The following is a 16,954-nucleotide window of genomic DNA, read 5'->3' on the forward strand; positions in this document are numbered from 1 at the left end:
AAAATCCAAAACAAGCCTTGCCCCTCTCCGATACACTCTTAGATAGGGTCAAATTACCTTTATTTTCAGAAGAATGTAGCGCCCCGAGGTTTCGGCCACTACAGGGGTATTGCGCCTCTGCCAGAGGTGTGATATTCCACTCCCGGGTAAGGATGGAGTGTGGACCAGGGCCCAGTTAGCTGCATGCATCACACACACCTCATTTCCGGGGGACAGCTCAACGGTGCTCCCATTAGTACAGTAATACAGGCACGACAGACCATGTCCCTGGCTGAAGTGGGGAGGGGGGAGGAATACCCAGTGATGTAGGAGCAGGAGGGGACAGTTTCTGAGCATAGGTAGGAGCTCATTCGTTGCTGGTCACCTGAGCTCACACACTAGGGGAGGTATATAAGGTGGACACCAACTTAGTTCTGGGAGAAGTTCAGTGAGTGGAGTGAGAGAAGGAGTTCAGCCAGAGAGGGCTGACAAGGAGCTGTGGCTCAGTCCGGGCCCAGCTCCACGAGGAAGGCCTAGGGTGAAGGCCGGAGCAGAAGAAAGGAACAGAAACAGAAAGGAACAGACAAGGAAGAGAAGTACCCAAAGTGTAGAAGAGCTCAGAAACAAGAAGGCAGAAGGGACCCTAAGAGCCCATGAGAATAACGGGTGAAGGGTCAGGCAGATTAAGGGTACCGGATCCCAAGTTGGTGGAGGAGAAACTACCCTCAGCCAAAGACCGGAGGTCGTGATCATTTATTGGTGCGACACCTTACCAAACCTGCTAGGAAGGCACCACATAGGGCCCAGGGAAAACAGCCGGCACGTTAATCCGACAAGGTCCGAGGCAGCCGGACAGAAGTGAGGTGGGGTATGAGAGGCCAGAGAAAGGACACATAAAGGGGGTCCTGTGAAGCGCTTCTAAATTACCTGGAGGTTGATCGAGCCCCTCACCTGGTGAGCGCAGCATGGCTCGGGCAGTCCTTGCTGACAGAAGTGACCTGGATAACAACTGTGAGTAAAAGACCCTGGACTGCATCATTGGACTCTGTGTGATTACTGCTGCGCTTTTACCATCACTCCCATCCTCCCTACACGCTGCCCTGAGGCTACGCTCCTCCTGTGGAGAGTTATCCTATCCCTGTGCTGCACACCAACACCAGCCTCAGTGGTCTGCCTTGCAGCGGCGGTTATCCCTGACCGCAATCCACGGGTGGCGTAGTCGGACATTCAAAACACTGATAAATAGACTGCCACAATTTGGTCTGACCACCCCGAGCCACGGGATCGGGTTGCCACTACTACCCCCAGCATCGTACAGAAGCCTGGTTCCGGGTACCCCACGGCCCAGGGGGCGAGTCAAGAGCACAAATCGATATTAAATAAACCCTTTTCATCGGAAGAGATTACTAATACAATTAGAAATTTGAAACCAAACAAAGCCCCTGGACCTGATGGATACACTTCTGATTTCTTTAAACCTAGAACGCATACCTGGGGCCTCGCAGGCCCGCCCTGTTAATTGTTTTCTATTTTCTGCAAGATTACTTTAGTTAGAATTTTGAAACTCTAGGTATTCCTCAGGTATATAGTTGTTTGTCATTTTTGTTTGAGTTACTCCATGTTATTTGCACATGGACCTAAAAGGCCCCAGGTATGTGAAAAAGTAGATTTTTATGGTCATGCGTTCTAGGGTTAAATCCTTAAGGGAAGAGGTTTCCCCGTTATTAGTATCGATCTTTAACAAAATAACTAATGGCGATCCCATTTTCCCTTACGCAAATATGGCTTATATCAAATTATTGCTAAAACCAAACAAAGATCCATTATCCCCTAATTCATACAGACCGATTTCCCTTATAAATATCGACATCAAGCTATTGTCTAAAATAATGGCTGACAGACTGGCCTCTATTCTACCTCACCTTATATCTCCTGTACAAGCAGGCTTTCTTAAGGGCCGCTCAGCTACGCTAACTATTAGGAAAGTACTGTTGGCGCTAGATAAAATCCACTCTACACCTAATTTAAAAGGTTCCTCGGCGATTGTCTCCCTAGACGCCGAAAAGGCCTTTGATAACATTAGTTGGGATTGGATGTATAAGGTCGTAACCAAGATGTCGTTGTCAGGCCCCTTTTTTAATTATATACGTAATTTATATATGTCTCCAAAAGCTCAGGTGTATACCCCGGGTTTTCTATCCACTCCCTTCCCTCTTGAAAAGGGAACGAGACAAGGATGTCCTTTGTCCCCCCTACTTTTTAACCTAGCACTAGAACCCTTAGCTCGTATTCTATCGAACCCTAAAACTTTTTCAGGCATCCAATTTACTAAGAAATCAATTCAGGCGGCATTTTTTTCAGACGATATCATTCTGTTTATGTCGGATCCCATCCTGCATGTACCTCTAGTATTGGATTTACTTAAAAATTTTGGTACTTACTCTGGGTTTAAAATAAATGGTAAAAAATGTGAATTACTGCCATTAATTGAAAAAGGAATAAAACTTTACCCAAAAGGATCTTTTAACGATATTACTATAGCTCCCTCTCATATCACGTATTTGGGCATAAAAATAGGTCGCTTGCCATCCTCTTTGTACACGTTAAATTATCCCCCCCCCTCATCAAAAAAATTACTAATGAATTGAAGTCATGGCAGGATTTGCCCTTGTCTTTTTTAGGTAGGCACATTTGGTAAAGATGATCAGTACTTCTAAAATTATGTATCAACTCCAAACTCTACCATTGCTACTGAAACACTCTGACGTAACTACACTCAACAGGGCCTTTAGTCATTTTATATAGAGGGGAAAACGTCCTAGGATTAATCTGGACAAACTTATGTCATCCAAAGACTATGGTGGCATTAATTTTCCAAGCATCAGGAATTATAACCTAGCTTGCCTCTTTCGCTACATAACAGACTGGCTCCACAAAAGTCATACACACTCTGATTACTCGTTGGAGTCAGACTATGCGTACCTCTTCCATTTGATTGCACTTCTACACTCTCGATACACTGCCCTACCCCTAGCAATCAAAAAATCAGTAACTTTTAAAGACACCATCTCCGCCTGGAAAGCAGTTAGGAAGAAATATGGCCTTTCTTTCAGAATTTCTAAGCACCTGCCACTATGGCGGAATCCAGAATTTCCTCAGGGCATTGAAAACAAATTATTCTTTAAATGGCAGCAGGCTGGTATAGATAAGATATCTCATCTCCTCCACCCAACCGATCAGAGATGGTTGCCATACCCAGAGTGTATGGATAAGTATGGTCTACTTCTCCAACATGGCTTCCAATATGAACAAATCAGACTTTCCGTTATGTCAAACTTAAGGGATGTTACTTTCGAGACCTCCCAAAATGAATTGGATGTCATTCTACTATCTCCAATGGGTACCCCCCTCAATATCTACTCTCTATTCGGTAATGAAATCTAATTTGTTAAAGATGCACCCTGACATTTTCTTTAAATATTGGAAGCATCAATTGGAAGACGTTGAAATTCCAATTAAGATCTGATCAGGCTGGAAGGTGTATAGAAAATACATTATAATTGAAACATGGAGAGAAACTCAATATAAAATAATTCAAGGAGCTATATACGTCTTTAATATACTGAAAAAAAGATCCATTATTGAATAGACTAATTGCATGCCCTAAGTGTCATCACCCATACTCTGACCTTATGCACAGCCTATGGTCCTGCACCGAATCAACAGTATATTGGGATCAGGTTTCAGATTTGATTCATAGTCCTTACAAAAATACAAAAGACCCCCAAAACTGCTCCACACTCTACTCTTCTTGGCAAAAAACCAGCTACTCAAACATTGGCTAGACCCTAACATCCCCCCATAGCAGAGCTGATAATCCTATTGAATCCCTTTATGGGAGTAGAACAACTAGATGCCCTCAGTAACAAGGAACAACAGGCTGGCAAATATCTATCAAAATGGAAACAGTTTATTATAACATATTGATCTCTGATTGAAAAAACTAAAATTGTCAAACCATTCACTTCTACAGAATAGTATATTCTAGAGGATCTACTCAACAACTTAGGACTATTATGTGTAAACTAAAATATGGGAGATAATCAGAACGAAATCATTTTCTGCATCTAATTCCTTTTGTACTGTTGACAATGATGACTTTAAGTTGTTAATATTTAATCTTTGTTTATTTGTTGTGCCAGCTAATCACAATTTATTGACTATACAATGTGCCTGAACCGGTACGGGCTCCTGATTAATGTCTCATTTTGGCTTTGTTCATCTGTCTTTATTTGTTTTATCTTTTCAGAAAATCCCAATAAAAATGATGTTTAAGAAAAAAAAAAAAGAGAAATCGTTGGTCAACTTTTAACCCTTATAGCTCCCCTAATAAAAAAATAAATTTGGTTCCAAAATTGTGCTGATGTAAAGTAAGACACATGGGAAATGTTATTTTTTAACTATTTTGTGTGACATATCTCTTTGATTTAAGGGCATAAAAATTAAAAAAATTTAATTTTTTGCCAAATTTCTGTTTTGTTCACAAATAAACGCAAGTGATATTGTAGGAATTTTACCACTATCATGAAGTAAAATATGTCACGAAAAAACAATCTCAGAATCAGGGGGATCCGTTGAAGCGTTCCAGAGTAATTACCTCATAAAGGGACAGTGGTCAGAATTGTAAAAATTGGCCTGGTCATTAACGTGCAAACCACCCTCGGGGGTAAAGGGGTTAAAAAAAGAGTAGAAAAAGAAAAAAAAACAATTTATGTTCTGACTGCAACATATAGCTCGTGTCACAGGATTCATTTTTGCACCTATGTTGCTATTGTAATTTGTCATAACCCAATATTTCTGCAGCCTGTTTTAATCTGATCTTGCATTTTTCTGTTGCTTCTTTTTGGGAGGAGAGATTTGTGTTGTTAAAAGAAGGAAAAACTAATTTTACTCTCTGACTGCAATAATGTGTGTGTGTCACGCAAAGACAGGACTGACTTTTGCACCTGTTTTTTTATTGTAAAAGAAAGTGTGGCAATGGAGAGCACAATGTAAAAGAAAAAAATCACCTGTACCACGTGAACTGGCCATAACAATGTGGCAGCTATTGGAAGCTCTTGGAGTAAACATATTCCAAACTAACTAATGGCAAAAGTGGGAAATCATCAAGCAGCCAGGATCTCTGAAACCTAATGATCAGTCATAGATAGTAACAACACTTGGACAAGCTTGAAGAAGTGGGCACACTCCTGAAAGATCCAGGTGTGTTGCTCCTTCCTGAAACCACTCCATGTGGTATCTCAAAAGCTGTGAATGGATTGTAAATGTTTGTTAATTACCTTATAAATTGACATATTGCGGTGAATATGTTGAATTGCAATTTTATATATGTATATATATATATATATATATATATATATATATTTATATATACATATATATACAGTATGTATATTTGCAAAGCCAGGTAAGCTATGGTTAAGTCCGAGCATTGCAGGTCTTGATTAGATGCACCTGACTAGCGTTAACTAAGGACCAGGAAATGCACTGTAGCACCGGTGTCCTTGCGTGCCTACGCTCCCTCCTCCCAGAAAAGACATTGAATTACTCACCACCCAGGGCGTCCATCTGGTTCTCCTGCTTCTGCTCCCACGTCCCAGTGTCTGCGCACACCAAGCAGGTCCCCTGGAAGTGCGCCTGTCTCTGTGTTCTCTGTCTCTTAAAGAGACAGTGTGTACTCTCTAAATGTGCCAATACCTGGGAGATGCCTACTACTTAGGGCACTCCACCTGTTGGGAGGTGCCTGAGCAACATTTGTGCATAGTCAGTTGTTAGTTGCCCTGCCTGTTGTTAGGTCTCCTTGTCCATCTCTGCCTGAACCCAATTCAGTATTGTTTTACCTGTAACCTGTCTGTTATCCAGAAGCTGCACAGTCTACACCTGTACCAGTGGCGGTCCTGTCTGCTATCCTGAAGCCACACAGTCTGTACCCATACCTGTGGCTGTCCTGTCTTGCTTGGGATATTTTACCTGAAACAGTGTTCCTTACCCTTGGAGTCTGCTGCTACTGTTCTGGACATTGCCCTACAGTAGTACCTGGCAGCGACCTGCTGTTCAAGCCTGACCTCACCATCAGAGGCTCCAGTGAAAACCAGGTAGCTGCTTAGATACACCCCTCCAGGGAAAGCCCGGCTAGTGCCACAGTTGGTCCACAATCCACCAGCGTGACACAGGTTCACCTTGGTGTATCAGTCTGCTGAATGTTGAGCAGAGTTGTGTGTGCTGAAGCTAGTGAGTGACCAGCCAAAATGTGAGCTATAGCTGGGAGAGAGACATGCCAGAGTCTCTTTCTAAATGGAAAATCCTGGCACTCACGTGTTGATAATTAGTTGGTTTATTCCACAACTTTTTGTGAGTTGTGGAATAAACCAACTAATTATCAGCACGTGAGTGCCGGGATTTTCTTTTCCTATAGACATTGTTTTCCACGTGCACCACCCTAGCTACACTGAGTGCCGACTATTCCTTCTTTATACTTCTTTCTAAATGGAGACTGCACAGCTCAGGTAGGAAGCTGAGCAGTCTGTGTGTTGGAGTTGCAGAAAAACATGTGGAAGCAGCAGCCTGTTCAATCTGAACTGTGCCCGTCGTTCAACACTTCTGTTTGGGGCTGGAAGCTGCTTGAGTTCAGGTTGAAGGTGATTCCAAGACTGATAGGATTGTGCCTTTTATTTGAATAAAGTTTGCAAACAAAGGACTGTAATCTCTTCGGGTGAGCCCACACTGACATACAGTACAACCCCTGGCAAAAATTATAGAATCACCGGGCTCGGAGGATGTTCATTCAGTTGTTTAATGTTGTTGAAAAAAAGCAGATCACAGACATGGCACAAAACTAAAGTCATTTCAAATGGCAACTTTAGGACTTTAAGAAACACTAAAAGAAATCAAGATAAAAAATGTGGTACTCAGTAAGGGTAATTTTTTCAGACCAAGCAGAGGGAAAAAATTTTGCAATCACTCAATTCTGAGGAAAAAATTATGGAATCATGAAAAGCAAACACACAAAAGAACACTCCAATACATCACTAGTATTTTGTTGCACTGCCTCTGGGTTTAATAAGAGCTTGCAGTCTCTGAGGCATGGACTTAATGAGTGACAAAAAGTACTCTTCATCAATCTGGCTCAAACTTTCTCTGATTGCTGTTGCCAGATCAGCTTTGCGGGTTGGAGCCTTGTCATGGACCATTTTCTTCAACTTCCACCAAAGATTTTCAATTGGATTGAGATCCGGACTATTTGCAGGCCATGACATTGACCTTATATGTCTTCTTTCAAGGAATGTTTTCACAGTTTTTGCTCTATGGCAGGATGCATTATCATCTTTAAAAATGATGTCATCATCCCCAAACATCCTTTCAATTGATGGGATAAGAAAACTGTCCAAAATATTAATGTAAACTTGGCATTTATTGAAGACTAGATGGTGGCCGGATTCTAATGCATCGGGTATTCTAGAATATGTATGCGGCTGACTGGGCGCAATTAGCAGAGCGGTGTTTAAATCTGGCGCCAAAATCGCTGATTGGTCGCGGCCGGCAACTGCGACCAATCAGCAAAGCGGTGTTCAAATTTGGCGGCAATATCGGTGATTGGTCGCAGGCGGCGGCCGCGACCAATCAGCAAACCGTGTTAGTGAGGACTGGAGAGAGTGTTTAAATTTGGCACCAAAATCGCTGATTGGTCGCGGCCGGCAATCGTGACCAATCAGCAAAGCGGTGTTAAAATTTGGCGCCTATATCGCTGATTTGTCACGGCCGGCGGTCGCGACTAATCAGCAGAGCGGGGTTTAAATTTGTCTCCAATAATGCTGATTGGTCGCTGCCAGTGAACGCGACCAATCAGCAGAGCGGGGTTTAAATTTGGCTCCAATAATGCTGATTGGTTGCGGCCGGCGGTCGCGACCAATCAGCAGAGCGGTATTTAAATTTGGCGCCAATAATGGTGATTGGTCACGGCTGCGACCAATCAGCAGAGCGGTGTTTAAATTTGGCGCCAATAATGCTGATTAGTCGCGACCGGCAACCGCGACCAATCAGCAGAGCGGTGTTTAAATTTTGCGCCAATATTGCTGATTGGTCGCGGCCAGCGACCGCGACTAATCAGCAGAGCGGTATTTAAATTTGGCGCCAATACTGCTGATTGGTCGCTGCCGGCGACCGCGACCAATCAGCAGAGTGGTGTTTAAATTTGGCGCCAATAATGCTGATTAGTCGCGGCCAGCATCCACGACCAATTAGCAGAGCGGGGTTTAAATTTGGCGCCAAAATCGCTGATTGGTGGCGGCCAGTGGCCTCGTCCAATCAGCAGAGGGTTGTTTAAATTTGGCGCCAACCTTGCTGATTGGTCGTGGGCGGCCGGCGGCCGCGACCAATCAGCAGAGCGTTGTTTAAAATTGGCGCCAATCTCGTTGATTGTTCACGGTCATCCGACGGCGGCAACCAATCAGCAGAGCGTTGTTTAAATTTGACGCCAAAAATCTCTGATTGGTCGCGGCTGGCGGCCGCGACCAATCAGCAGATCGTTGTTTAAATTTGGTGCCAATCTCGCTGATTGGTAACGGTTGGCTGGCAGCAACCAATCAGCAGAGCGTTGTTTAAATTTTGCGCCAATCTCGCTGATTGGTCGTGGTCGGCAGGCGGCCGCGACCAATCAGCAGAGATTTGTTTAAATTTGGCACCAATAATGCTGATTGGTCGTGGCCGGTGACCGCAACCAATCAGCATAGCGGTGTTTAAATTTGGCGCCAATGTCGCTTGATTGGTTGCAGCTGGCGGTCGTGACCAATCAGCAGAGCGGTGTTTAAATTTGGCACCAATATCGCTAATTGGTCGCAGCTGGTGGTCGCGTCCAATCAGCAGAGCGGTGTTTAAATTTGGTGCCAATAATGCAGATTGGACGCAGCCGGCGGTCGCGACCAATCAGCAGAGGGGTATTTAAATTTGGCGCCAATATCGCTGATTGGTCGCGGTCGCCGGCCACGACCAATCAGCAGAGCATTGTTTAAATTTGGCGCCAATAATGCTGATTGGTCGCGGCCGGCGACCGCGACCAATCAGCAGAGCGTTGTTTAAATTTGGCGCCAATCTCGCTGATTGTTCGCGGTCAGCCGACGGCCGCAACCAGTCAGAAGAGCGTTGTTTACATTTGACACCAAAATCTCTGATTGGTCGCGGCTGGCGACCGCGACCAATCAGCAGATCATTGTTTAAATTTGGTGCCAATCTCGCTGATTGGTAACGGTTGGCTGGCAGCGACCAATCAGCAGAGCGTTGTTTAAATTTTGCGCCAATCTCGCTGATTTGTCGTGGTCGGCTGGCGGCCGCGACCAATCAGCAGAGATTTGTTTAAATTTGGCACCAATAATGCTGATTGGTCGTGGCCGGCGACCGCGACCATTCAGCATAGCGGTGTTTAAATTTGGCGCCAATGTCGCTTGATTGGTTGCAGCTGGCGGTCGTGACCAATCAGCAGAGCGGTGTTTAAATTTGGCACCAATATCGCTAATTGGTCGCAGCTGGTGGTCGCGACCAATCAGCAGAGCGGTGTTTAAATTTGGCGCCAATAATGCAGATTGGACGCGGCCGGCGGTCGCGACCAATCAGCAGAGGGGTATTTAAATTTGGCGCCAATATCACTGATTGGTCGCGGTCGCCGGCCACGACCAATCAGCAGAGCATTGTTTAAATTTGGCGCCAATAATGCTGATTGGTCGCGGCCGGCGACCACGACCAATCAGCTAAGCGGTGTTTAAATTTGGCGGCAATAATGCAGATTATTTGCGGCCGGCAGCCGCGACCAATCAGCAGAGCGTTGTTTAAATTTGGCGCCAAAATCTCTGATTGGTTGCGGCTGGCCGGCGGCCGCGACCAGTCAGCAGAGCGTTGTTTAAATTTGGCGCCAAAATCACTGATTGGTAGCGACTTGCGGCCGCGACCTATCAGCAGAGCATTGTTTAAATTTGGCGCCAATCTCGCTGATTTTTTGCGGCTGGTGGCCGCCACCAATCAGCAAAGCGGTATTTAAATTTGGTGCCAATCTCGCTGATTGGTCATGGTCGGACACCGGCCACGACCAATCAGCAGAGCGGTGTTTAAATTTGGCGCCAATATCGCTGATTGGTTGCGGCTGGCGACCGCGACTAATCAGCAGAGCTGTGTTTAAATTTGACGCCAATCTCGCTGATTGGTCGCGGGCAGCGTCCGCGACCAATCAGCACAGCAGTGTTTAAATTTGTCGGCAAGATCACTGATTGGTCGCGGGCATCGTCCGCGACCAATCAGCACAGCAGTGTTTAAATGTGTCGGGAAGATCGCTGATTGGTCGCGGGCAGCGTCAGCGACCAATCAGTACAGCTTTGTTTAAATTTGTCGGCAAGATCGCAGATTGGTCGCAGGCAGCGTCCACGACCAATCAGCACAGCAGTGTTTAAATGTGTCGGCAAGATCGGTGATTGGTCGCGGCCGCTATTTAAATGTGGCAGCCAATTCGGTGATTGGTCGCGGGCAGCGGCCGCGACCAATCAGCACAGCGGTGTTTAACTCTTGCGCCAAGATCACTGATTGGTCGCGGCCAGAGACCGCGACCAATCAGAGAATCGTATTGGTGAGGACCGGGGAGTGTCGCTGCCTGTGCGGCTGCTTTCGCTGCGAGAAGCCGGGAGATGAGCGGCTGCTCGCAGCAGAAGTATCCCGACCCGCAGCGACGCTCCCCGGTCCTCCCTTCCACATGGAGGTCAGCGGCGCTGGCGGTCGAGGTCCTTCTGCTGCTACTGCCCGGGTGATGAGCGCCTCGCGCCGTCCCGCAGATGAGCCGCTAACAGCCGCCATCTTTTTTCTGAAATCCCGCGTCGCTGATTGGCCGCTGCCGGACCAATGAGCGACGCGGGATTTCCTGGACAGACAGACAGACAGACAGAAAGACAGACAGACAGACGGGATAAGACGATTATATATATAGATGTAATGACAGCCATCTCCCCAGTGCCTTTACCTGACATGCAGCCCCATATCATCAATGACTGTGGAAATTTGCATGTTCTCTTCATGCAGTCATCTTTATAAATCTCATTGTAACGGCACCAAGCAAAAGTTGCAGCATCATCACCTTCCCCAATGCAGATTCGCGATTCATCACTGAATATGATTTTCATCCAGTCATCCACAGTCCGCGATTGCTTTTCCTTAGCCCATTGTAACCTTATTTTTTTCTGTTTAGGTGTTTATGATGGCTTATGTTTAGCTTTTCTGTATGTAAATCCCATTTCCTATAGGTGGTTTCTTACAGTTCGGTCACAGACATTGACTCCAGTTTCCCCCCATTCATTCCTCATTTGTTTTGTTGCGCATTTCCATATTGCTTTAAGTTTCCGGTCTTGACGCTTTGATGTCTTCCTTTGTCTACCAGAATGTTTGCCTTTAACAACCTTCCCATGTTGTTTGTATTTTGTCCAGATTTTAGACAAAGCTGACCGTGAACAACCAACATCTTTTGCAACATTGCGTGATTTACCTTCTTTTAAGAGTTTGATAATCCTCTCCTTTGTTTCAATTGACATTTTTCGTGTTGGAGCCATCATGTCAGTCCACTTGGTGCAACAGCTCTCCAAGGTGTGATCACTCCTTTTTATATGCAGACTAACGAGCAGATCTAATTTGATGTAGGTGTTAGTTTTGGAAATGAAAATTTACAGGGTGATTCCATAATTTTTTCCTCAGAATTGAGGGATTCCATATTTTTTTCCCTCTGCTTGGTCTGAAAAAAATTACCCTTACTGAGTACCACATTTTTTATCTTGATTTCTTTTAGTGTTTCTTAGAGCCCTATAGTTGCCATTTGAAATGACTTTAGTTTTGTCCCATGTCTGTGATCTGCTTTTTTTCAACAACATTAAACAACTGAATGAACATCCTCCGAGCCCGGTGATTCCATAATTTTTGCCAGGGGTTGTATGTGCCTGCTGAATGAACCTTCCACATCCTCCTCAATGGTCATCTGTTCGTCCACAATAGTCCTTAGACTTTAGTTATAAAAGTTTAGTTCAAGTTGTTTAAAGTTGAACAAACTAAAAGTAAACCTAATTTCATTATAAGTTTGAAGTAATTCTTGCAATAACAACCACAGGGAAATTTCCTCGTGGGATGATATTACATATTTCTACATTTCTTTCCTCTGTGTTTTAGAATCACACGAGTATATTATATAAACCGAGTATAAAGAGCTCATTCCCAGCACACAAAGGGGTGTCTGCCACAGAGTGCTGAGTTCCAACTTATCTTTATATTGTCTTGTCTGAAGTAACCAGGGATCTTACGTGTGTTCTGATGCAAGAAAACCACCAAAGTCGGATCAGTGTGTGTCTGGTAGGACTGGAAATCCAGTATTGTGAATGTGAATTATATTGTGAAGGGAAATTATGTCAATCCAAAAATTTCTATAACTCAGAATTAGGGCTTCATAAATAAGACTGACATGCCAAAAAAAATATTTTGAGACAACCTCTTGAATCTAGTGAGGATATCTGGTAATCTTTTTTTCTATATTGTTGATTTTTCAATGCTTTTTTTTTGGGTGTTATTGTTAAATTTTAGAAAATGTTGCTATTTCTGCAGTTTACAACCCTCATATTAACATTTCATTTGGAAATTTTTCAAATTTACTTCCGATTATTTTAAATAATAGTAAGTAGAAACTGATTAGATTTATTCTCTGACTTCTTTCTTCTTTCCAGATTTATGTGAATATCTCATGGACAACAACACCTATATAACATTTCATATTCTGCCTTTCTCATCAAAAGCCATCAATAAGCCGCTGATTGTTGGGATTTTTTCAGCCATTTATTTGATTGCAATCACTTTGAATTCAGTGGTTATTGCACTGATATGTCTGGATGTCCATCTACACACCCCCATGTATCTATTCTTCTGTAACTTATCCATCATAGACATCTGCTACACCACAGTCATCATACCGAAACTTCTCCATATTTTATTATCTGGGAATGGCCTGGTATCCTTCACCAAGTGCTTCACCCAGATGTTCTTTTTCTTCATGGCAGTCAGTGTGGAGGACATACTTTTCTTCGTCATGGGATTTGACTGATATGTTGCGATTTGTCATTCTTTGTCCTATCACCGGATCTTGAATAGGAAAACCTGTGTCCTGATTGTTGTTGTTATCTGGATCTCTGCCGCTCTAAATTCTTCACTATTTATAAGTTTACTAATTAAAATGCCCTTCAATAAGGTCGTTACTATTCAAAACATCTTCTGTGATGCCATAGACATACTTAATGCATCCTGTGGTGGCTTCTATGACTTTTATATCCTAGTCTATGCTGAGCTTGTGTTGTTTGGATTTTTCCCGCAACTTTTTGTCATATGTAAGAATAATCCGTGTGATTTTGCGCATTAAGTCAAAGGAAGGAAGAAGAAAAACCTTCTCCACCTGCTTGTCCCACCTCATTGTCATGATAATTTTTTATTCTGCATTTTCAATGGATTACATGATGCCGTTCTCAGATGGCACCATGATGATCAAACAGATTTTATCAGCTTTTTATACTACGGTGGTGCCCATGGTGAACCCGCTCATATACAGTCTACGCAGCAGGGAAATCCTGAGAGCTCTTCAGAAGTTATTGAGGATTAAATGAAATACCAGTGATGTATACATCATGTAATATTGATGAAAATACATTTACATTAACCTCTTCATGGCTATGCAATTTCGTTTTTTCCTCACCTTCTTCAAAGAGCCATCATTTTTTATTTTTCCGTCAACATAACCACATGAGGGCTTGTTTTTTGCAGGACAGGTTGTACTTTTGAATGACACCATTCATTTTATCATGTGATCCACTGGTAAGCGTAAAAAAAATGCCAAATGCATTGAAATTGCAAAAAAAGTGCAATTTTTCCATTATTTTTTTTGGGGGGGTATTTATTTGACATGTTCCCTATACAGTAAAACTGACCTGGAAATATGATTCTCCAGGTCAGTGCGCAGATACCAAACGTGCATAGTTTATTTTAGATTTAAGTGGTTAAAAATTGTAAATTTGTAAAAAATAAAAAAAAGTGCATACATGTGTGTATGTGCTCTGTGTATATATATACATCTATGTATGTGCTCTGTATACATGTACAGTATATGTATGTGTTCTGTATGTGCTCTGTGTATACATATATGTGTGTGTACATGCGGCTGGTGTATACATGTGTGCTATGTGTATGTATACATATGTGTGTGTAACACACAGTGTTTGTGTCACCTACTATCTGTGTATGTAGCATCCATTTTTAAATCCTGGCTGCACAAGCAAGAGTTCATAGACGTAAACATGTCGGCAATCACCCAAACGAGTGAAATTCTGCTCATTTATCAGATGATTGGTTGTTTATGCCAGAACAGAAATCATTTTTCTCAGCAGCACATCGCTCGGTGTAAACTGCAGATATGCTGCTGATAACATGATACTATATGGGGACAGATTGATCTTTTAGTGATTGTTCTGTGCCAATCATCCTTCCCCAGCCGGTGTAAAGACGCTGCTAAACAAGCGGCAAACGATTTCAATATTGTCGATCGCGCTCATTTAACAGTCTCAATTCGGTCCATGTAAATGCAACCTAAATGTTTGTGTGTGATGGTGCAATATGTGAGTGTTGCACCCCAGGAGTCTGGTTGCCACATTAGCATTGCGTCCCTCACAGGGGGTGATGCCATGCCTAGAAGCAAGGAGGGGTCCCCTTAACAGGTTACACCAGCATTCAAAGCATTTCCTGGCTCCAGACCAGAAGGAGGAGCTCTAACCCGGTTTCAGGAAAGCTTCCCCTTTAAATTGGAGCCTGGGGCGGGGTTTAGAAAAGTTAGTTGGAGTGAGAAAAATCAGTTGGAGACAGGAGAGAGAACCTGGGGAGGGGAGATGTGACCAAGCTCGCCCCAGAGAAAAGCGCCAGAAACTGTGGTTGTTCGGGTACTGAAGTCCGGGCAGCTAAATCCGAAGGGCAGGAGACTGCAGGTCTCCTGGTCCCACCAAACACCCAGCAGCTTAGCAGCATACTAGAGCCCGGAGCCGCCACGACAGAGCGACGCCTGAAAAAGGCTCGAGCTGCCTGCCATACGAGTGAGGATTTAATGATTGTTCAGGAAAGAGGGCCGCAGCATAGCTTTACTCAGCAGGGCCAAACAGGACAGCGCAGCAGGAAGGCCTACAACTCCACCTGGCAAGGTGGATCCCCAAATTGCTTCTAGGCCGCCCGGGTCTCCATTACCTTCTGTGATCAGTGCCCCAGTCTGCTCCAGCAAACCTCAAGTAAAGGTAGAGGAAAGCGCCATTCTTGTGTCGTCTGGTCATTATCTGCACCCTCAGTCCTGCACCCTAACATTCATCCAATATACTGCCCTGGGGCCTAGCTCTGCCCGTGGAGAGTGGCACTATCTCAGCTGCCTCACCATCAGCCCTAGTGGATCTGAATAGCAGCGGCGGATCCCTATAGCTGCACACCACAGGTGGCGTCACAAAAATTTTCCCCTAAACAAACTGTCCTTGTCCTTTTTATTGACCGCCTTGGGCCCAGAACCGGGTCACGCCCCCATGACAATCCCAATGAACCAACTGACCCGGTGGCGAGTACCCCACAGTCCTAGGGGGCGCGTCAACTTTGGCGTCACAAACAGGATTGTCATAGCCCGGTATAGCCGGGTACTGTGTGCCATAGACTTTGCTGGACTGCATAATCACGTCATTTGATGTCAGCCGAGGGGAAGCAGGAGGCCCTGATCCAGAACCGCAGGGTAAGCGATCCTTCTCGATGGCAGAGCAGCATACAGGTACGCCAGCAGAAACCCAGGACCTGGCTGAGGTTCACTAGTGGGGGAAGAAGATGCCCAACCTAGAAGAGGATCCAGCTGCGGGTGCAGCCGCAGCAACTGCCTTTATCCATGCCATATATCCCAGGGGCGGCATGGTTGCCTCAGTACTCAGGGGAGTTGCACACCCTGAGTGAATTAGAGGAGAGACTGCATAGTTTGTTCAAAGTGTACCCCCTGCCTGAGGAGCAAAAAGTCAGCATCCTTATAGGCCAGCTAATCCGTGCAGCCCAGAGAGAAGGGAAGTCCTGTCTGGGCAGCGACAAAAGAACTGTTAAGAAAATCCTGGCCAGGTTGAAGGATACCTTTGACACCCGCACAGCAGTGGAGATTAAAATTATGTTCTACGGGTGCAAACAAACAGTGCAGGACAGTGTACGGGACTATGCTCTAAACCAGCAGGAGGTGATGCGAGCCATTAAACAGGTAGACCCCGACAGTGTGCGAGACGAGTACAGATTGCTAACCGAACAGTTTATTGAGGGGCTCCTGGCTAACGCTCACCGGACATAGCTGCGCATTAAGGATCTGCAAAACCCTGACCTAGTTTTGCGCAATTTAAAGACCGGGCCATCCGGGTGCTGCGAGAATCAACCCAAAGAGGCACTGTACCCCTCTGGCGCCCAGCTATCACATACCACCAGTATAAGTAATATATAAGGTCCAAGCTCAACTTATGAAAAAAGGGTGCCAGGAACACAATTTTACTAGACAAGATATATTAAGGTTCCGGCACTCTCAATAAATGTAAAAAGTCAATATTTGTGATTCAAAAGTAGATGCTTTAATTGATTCTCCAATATAGTTGCTCATCTAGTTGCCCAACGGAGGTGGTGTCTAGTGTTGAGCCACCCCCGTAGTGTTCGAGTTCGGTTCGGTTCGTCGAACACCCGTGTGTTCGCCGAACTGTTCGTCGAACTGTTCGTCGAACACCTTCGAACACCGTTAAAACCAATGGCAGGCAAACAAAAACACATAGAAACACATAGAAAACACCTTCAAAGGTGTCCAAAAGCTGACAAACTGCTCAGAAGACAC

The 16,954-nt window shown here is 44.5% G+C and overlaps 1 pseudogene; it reads left to right on the plus strand.

Moving 5' to 3' along the window:
• Window positions 1-13,697, plus strand: part of LOC141180583 (olfactory receptor 8A1-like) — a 35,494-nt pseudogene extending 21,797 nt beyond the window's left edge.
• Window positions 13,698-16,954: the final 3,257 nt, after the last annotated feature.

The sequence above is a fragment of the Phyllobates terribilis genome, unplaced genomic scaffold (assembly GCF_046119375.1).
Source record: "Phyllobates terribilis strain yellow unplaced genomic scaffold, ASM4611937v1 Scaffold_33__1_contigs__length_13283291, whole genome shotgun sequence".
NCBI classification, from domain to species: Eukaryota; Metazoa; Chordata; class Amphibia; order Anura; family Dendrobatidae; genus Phyllobates; species Phyllobates terribilis.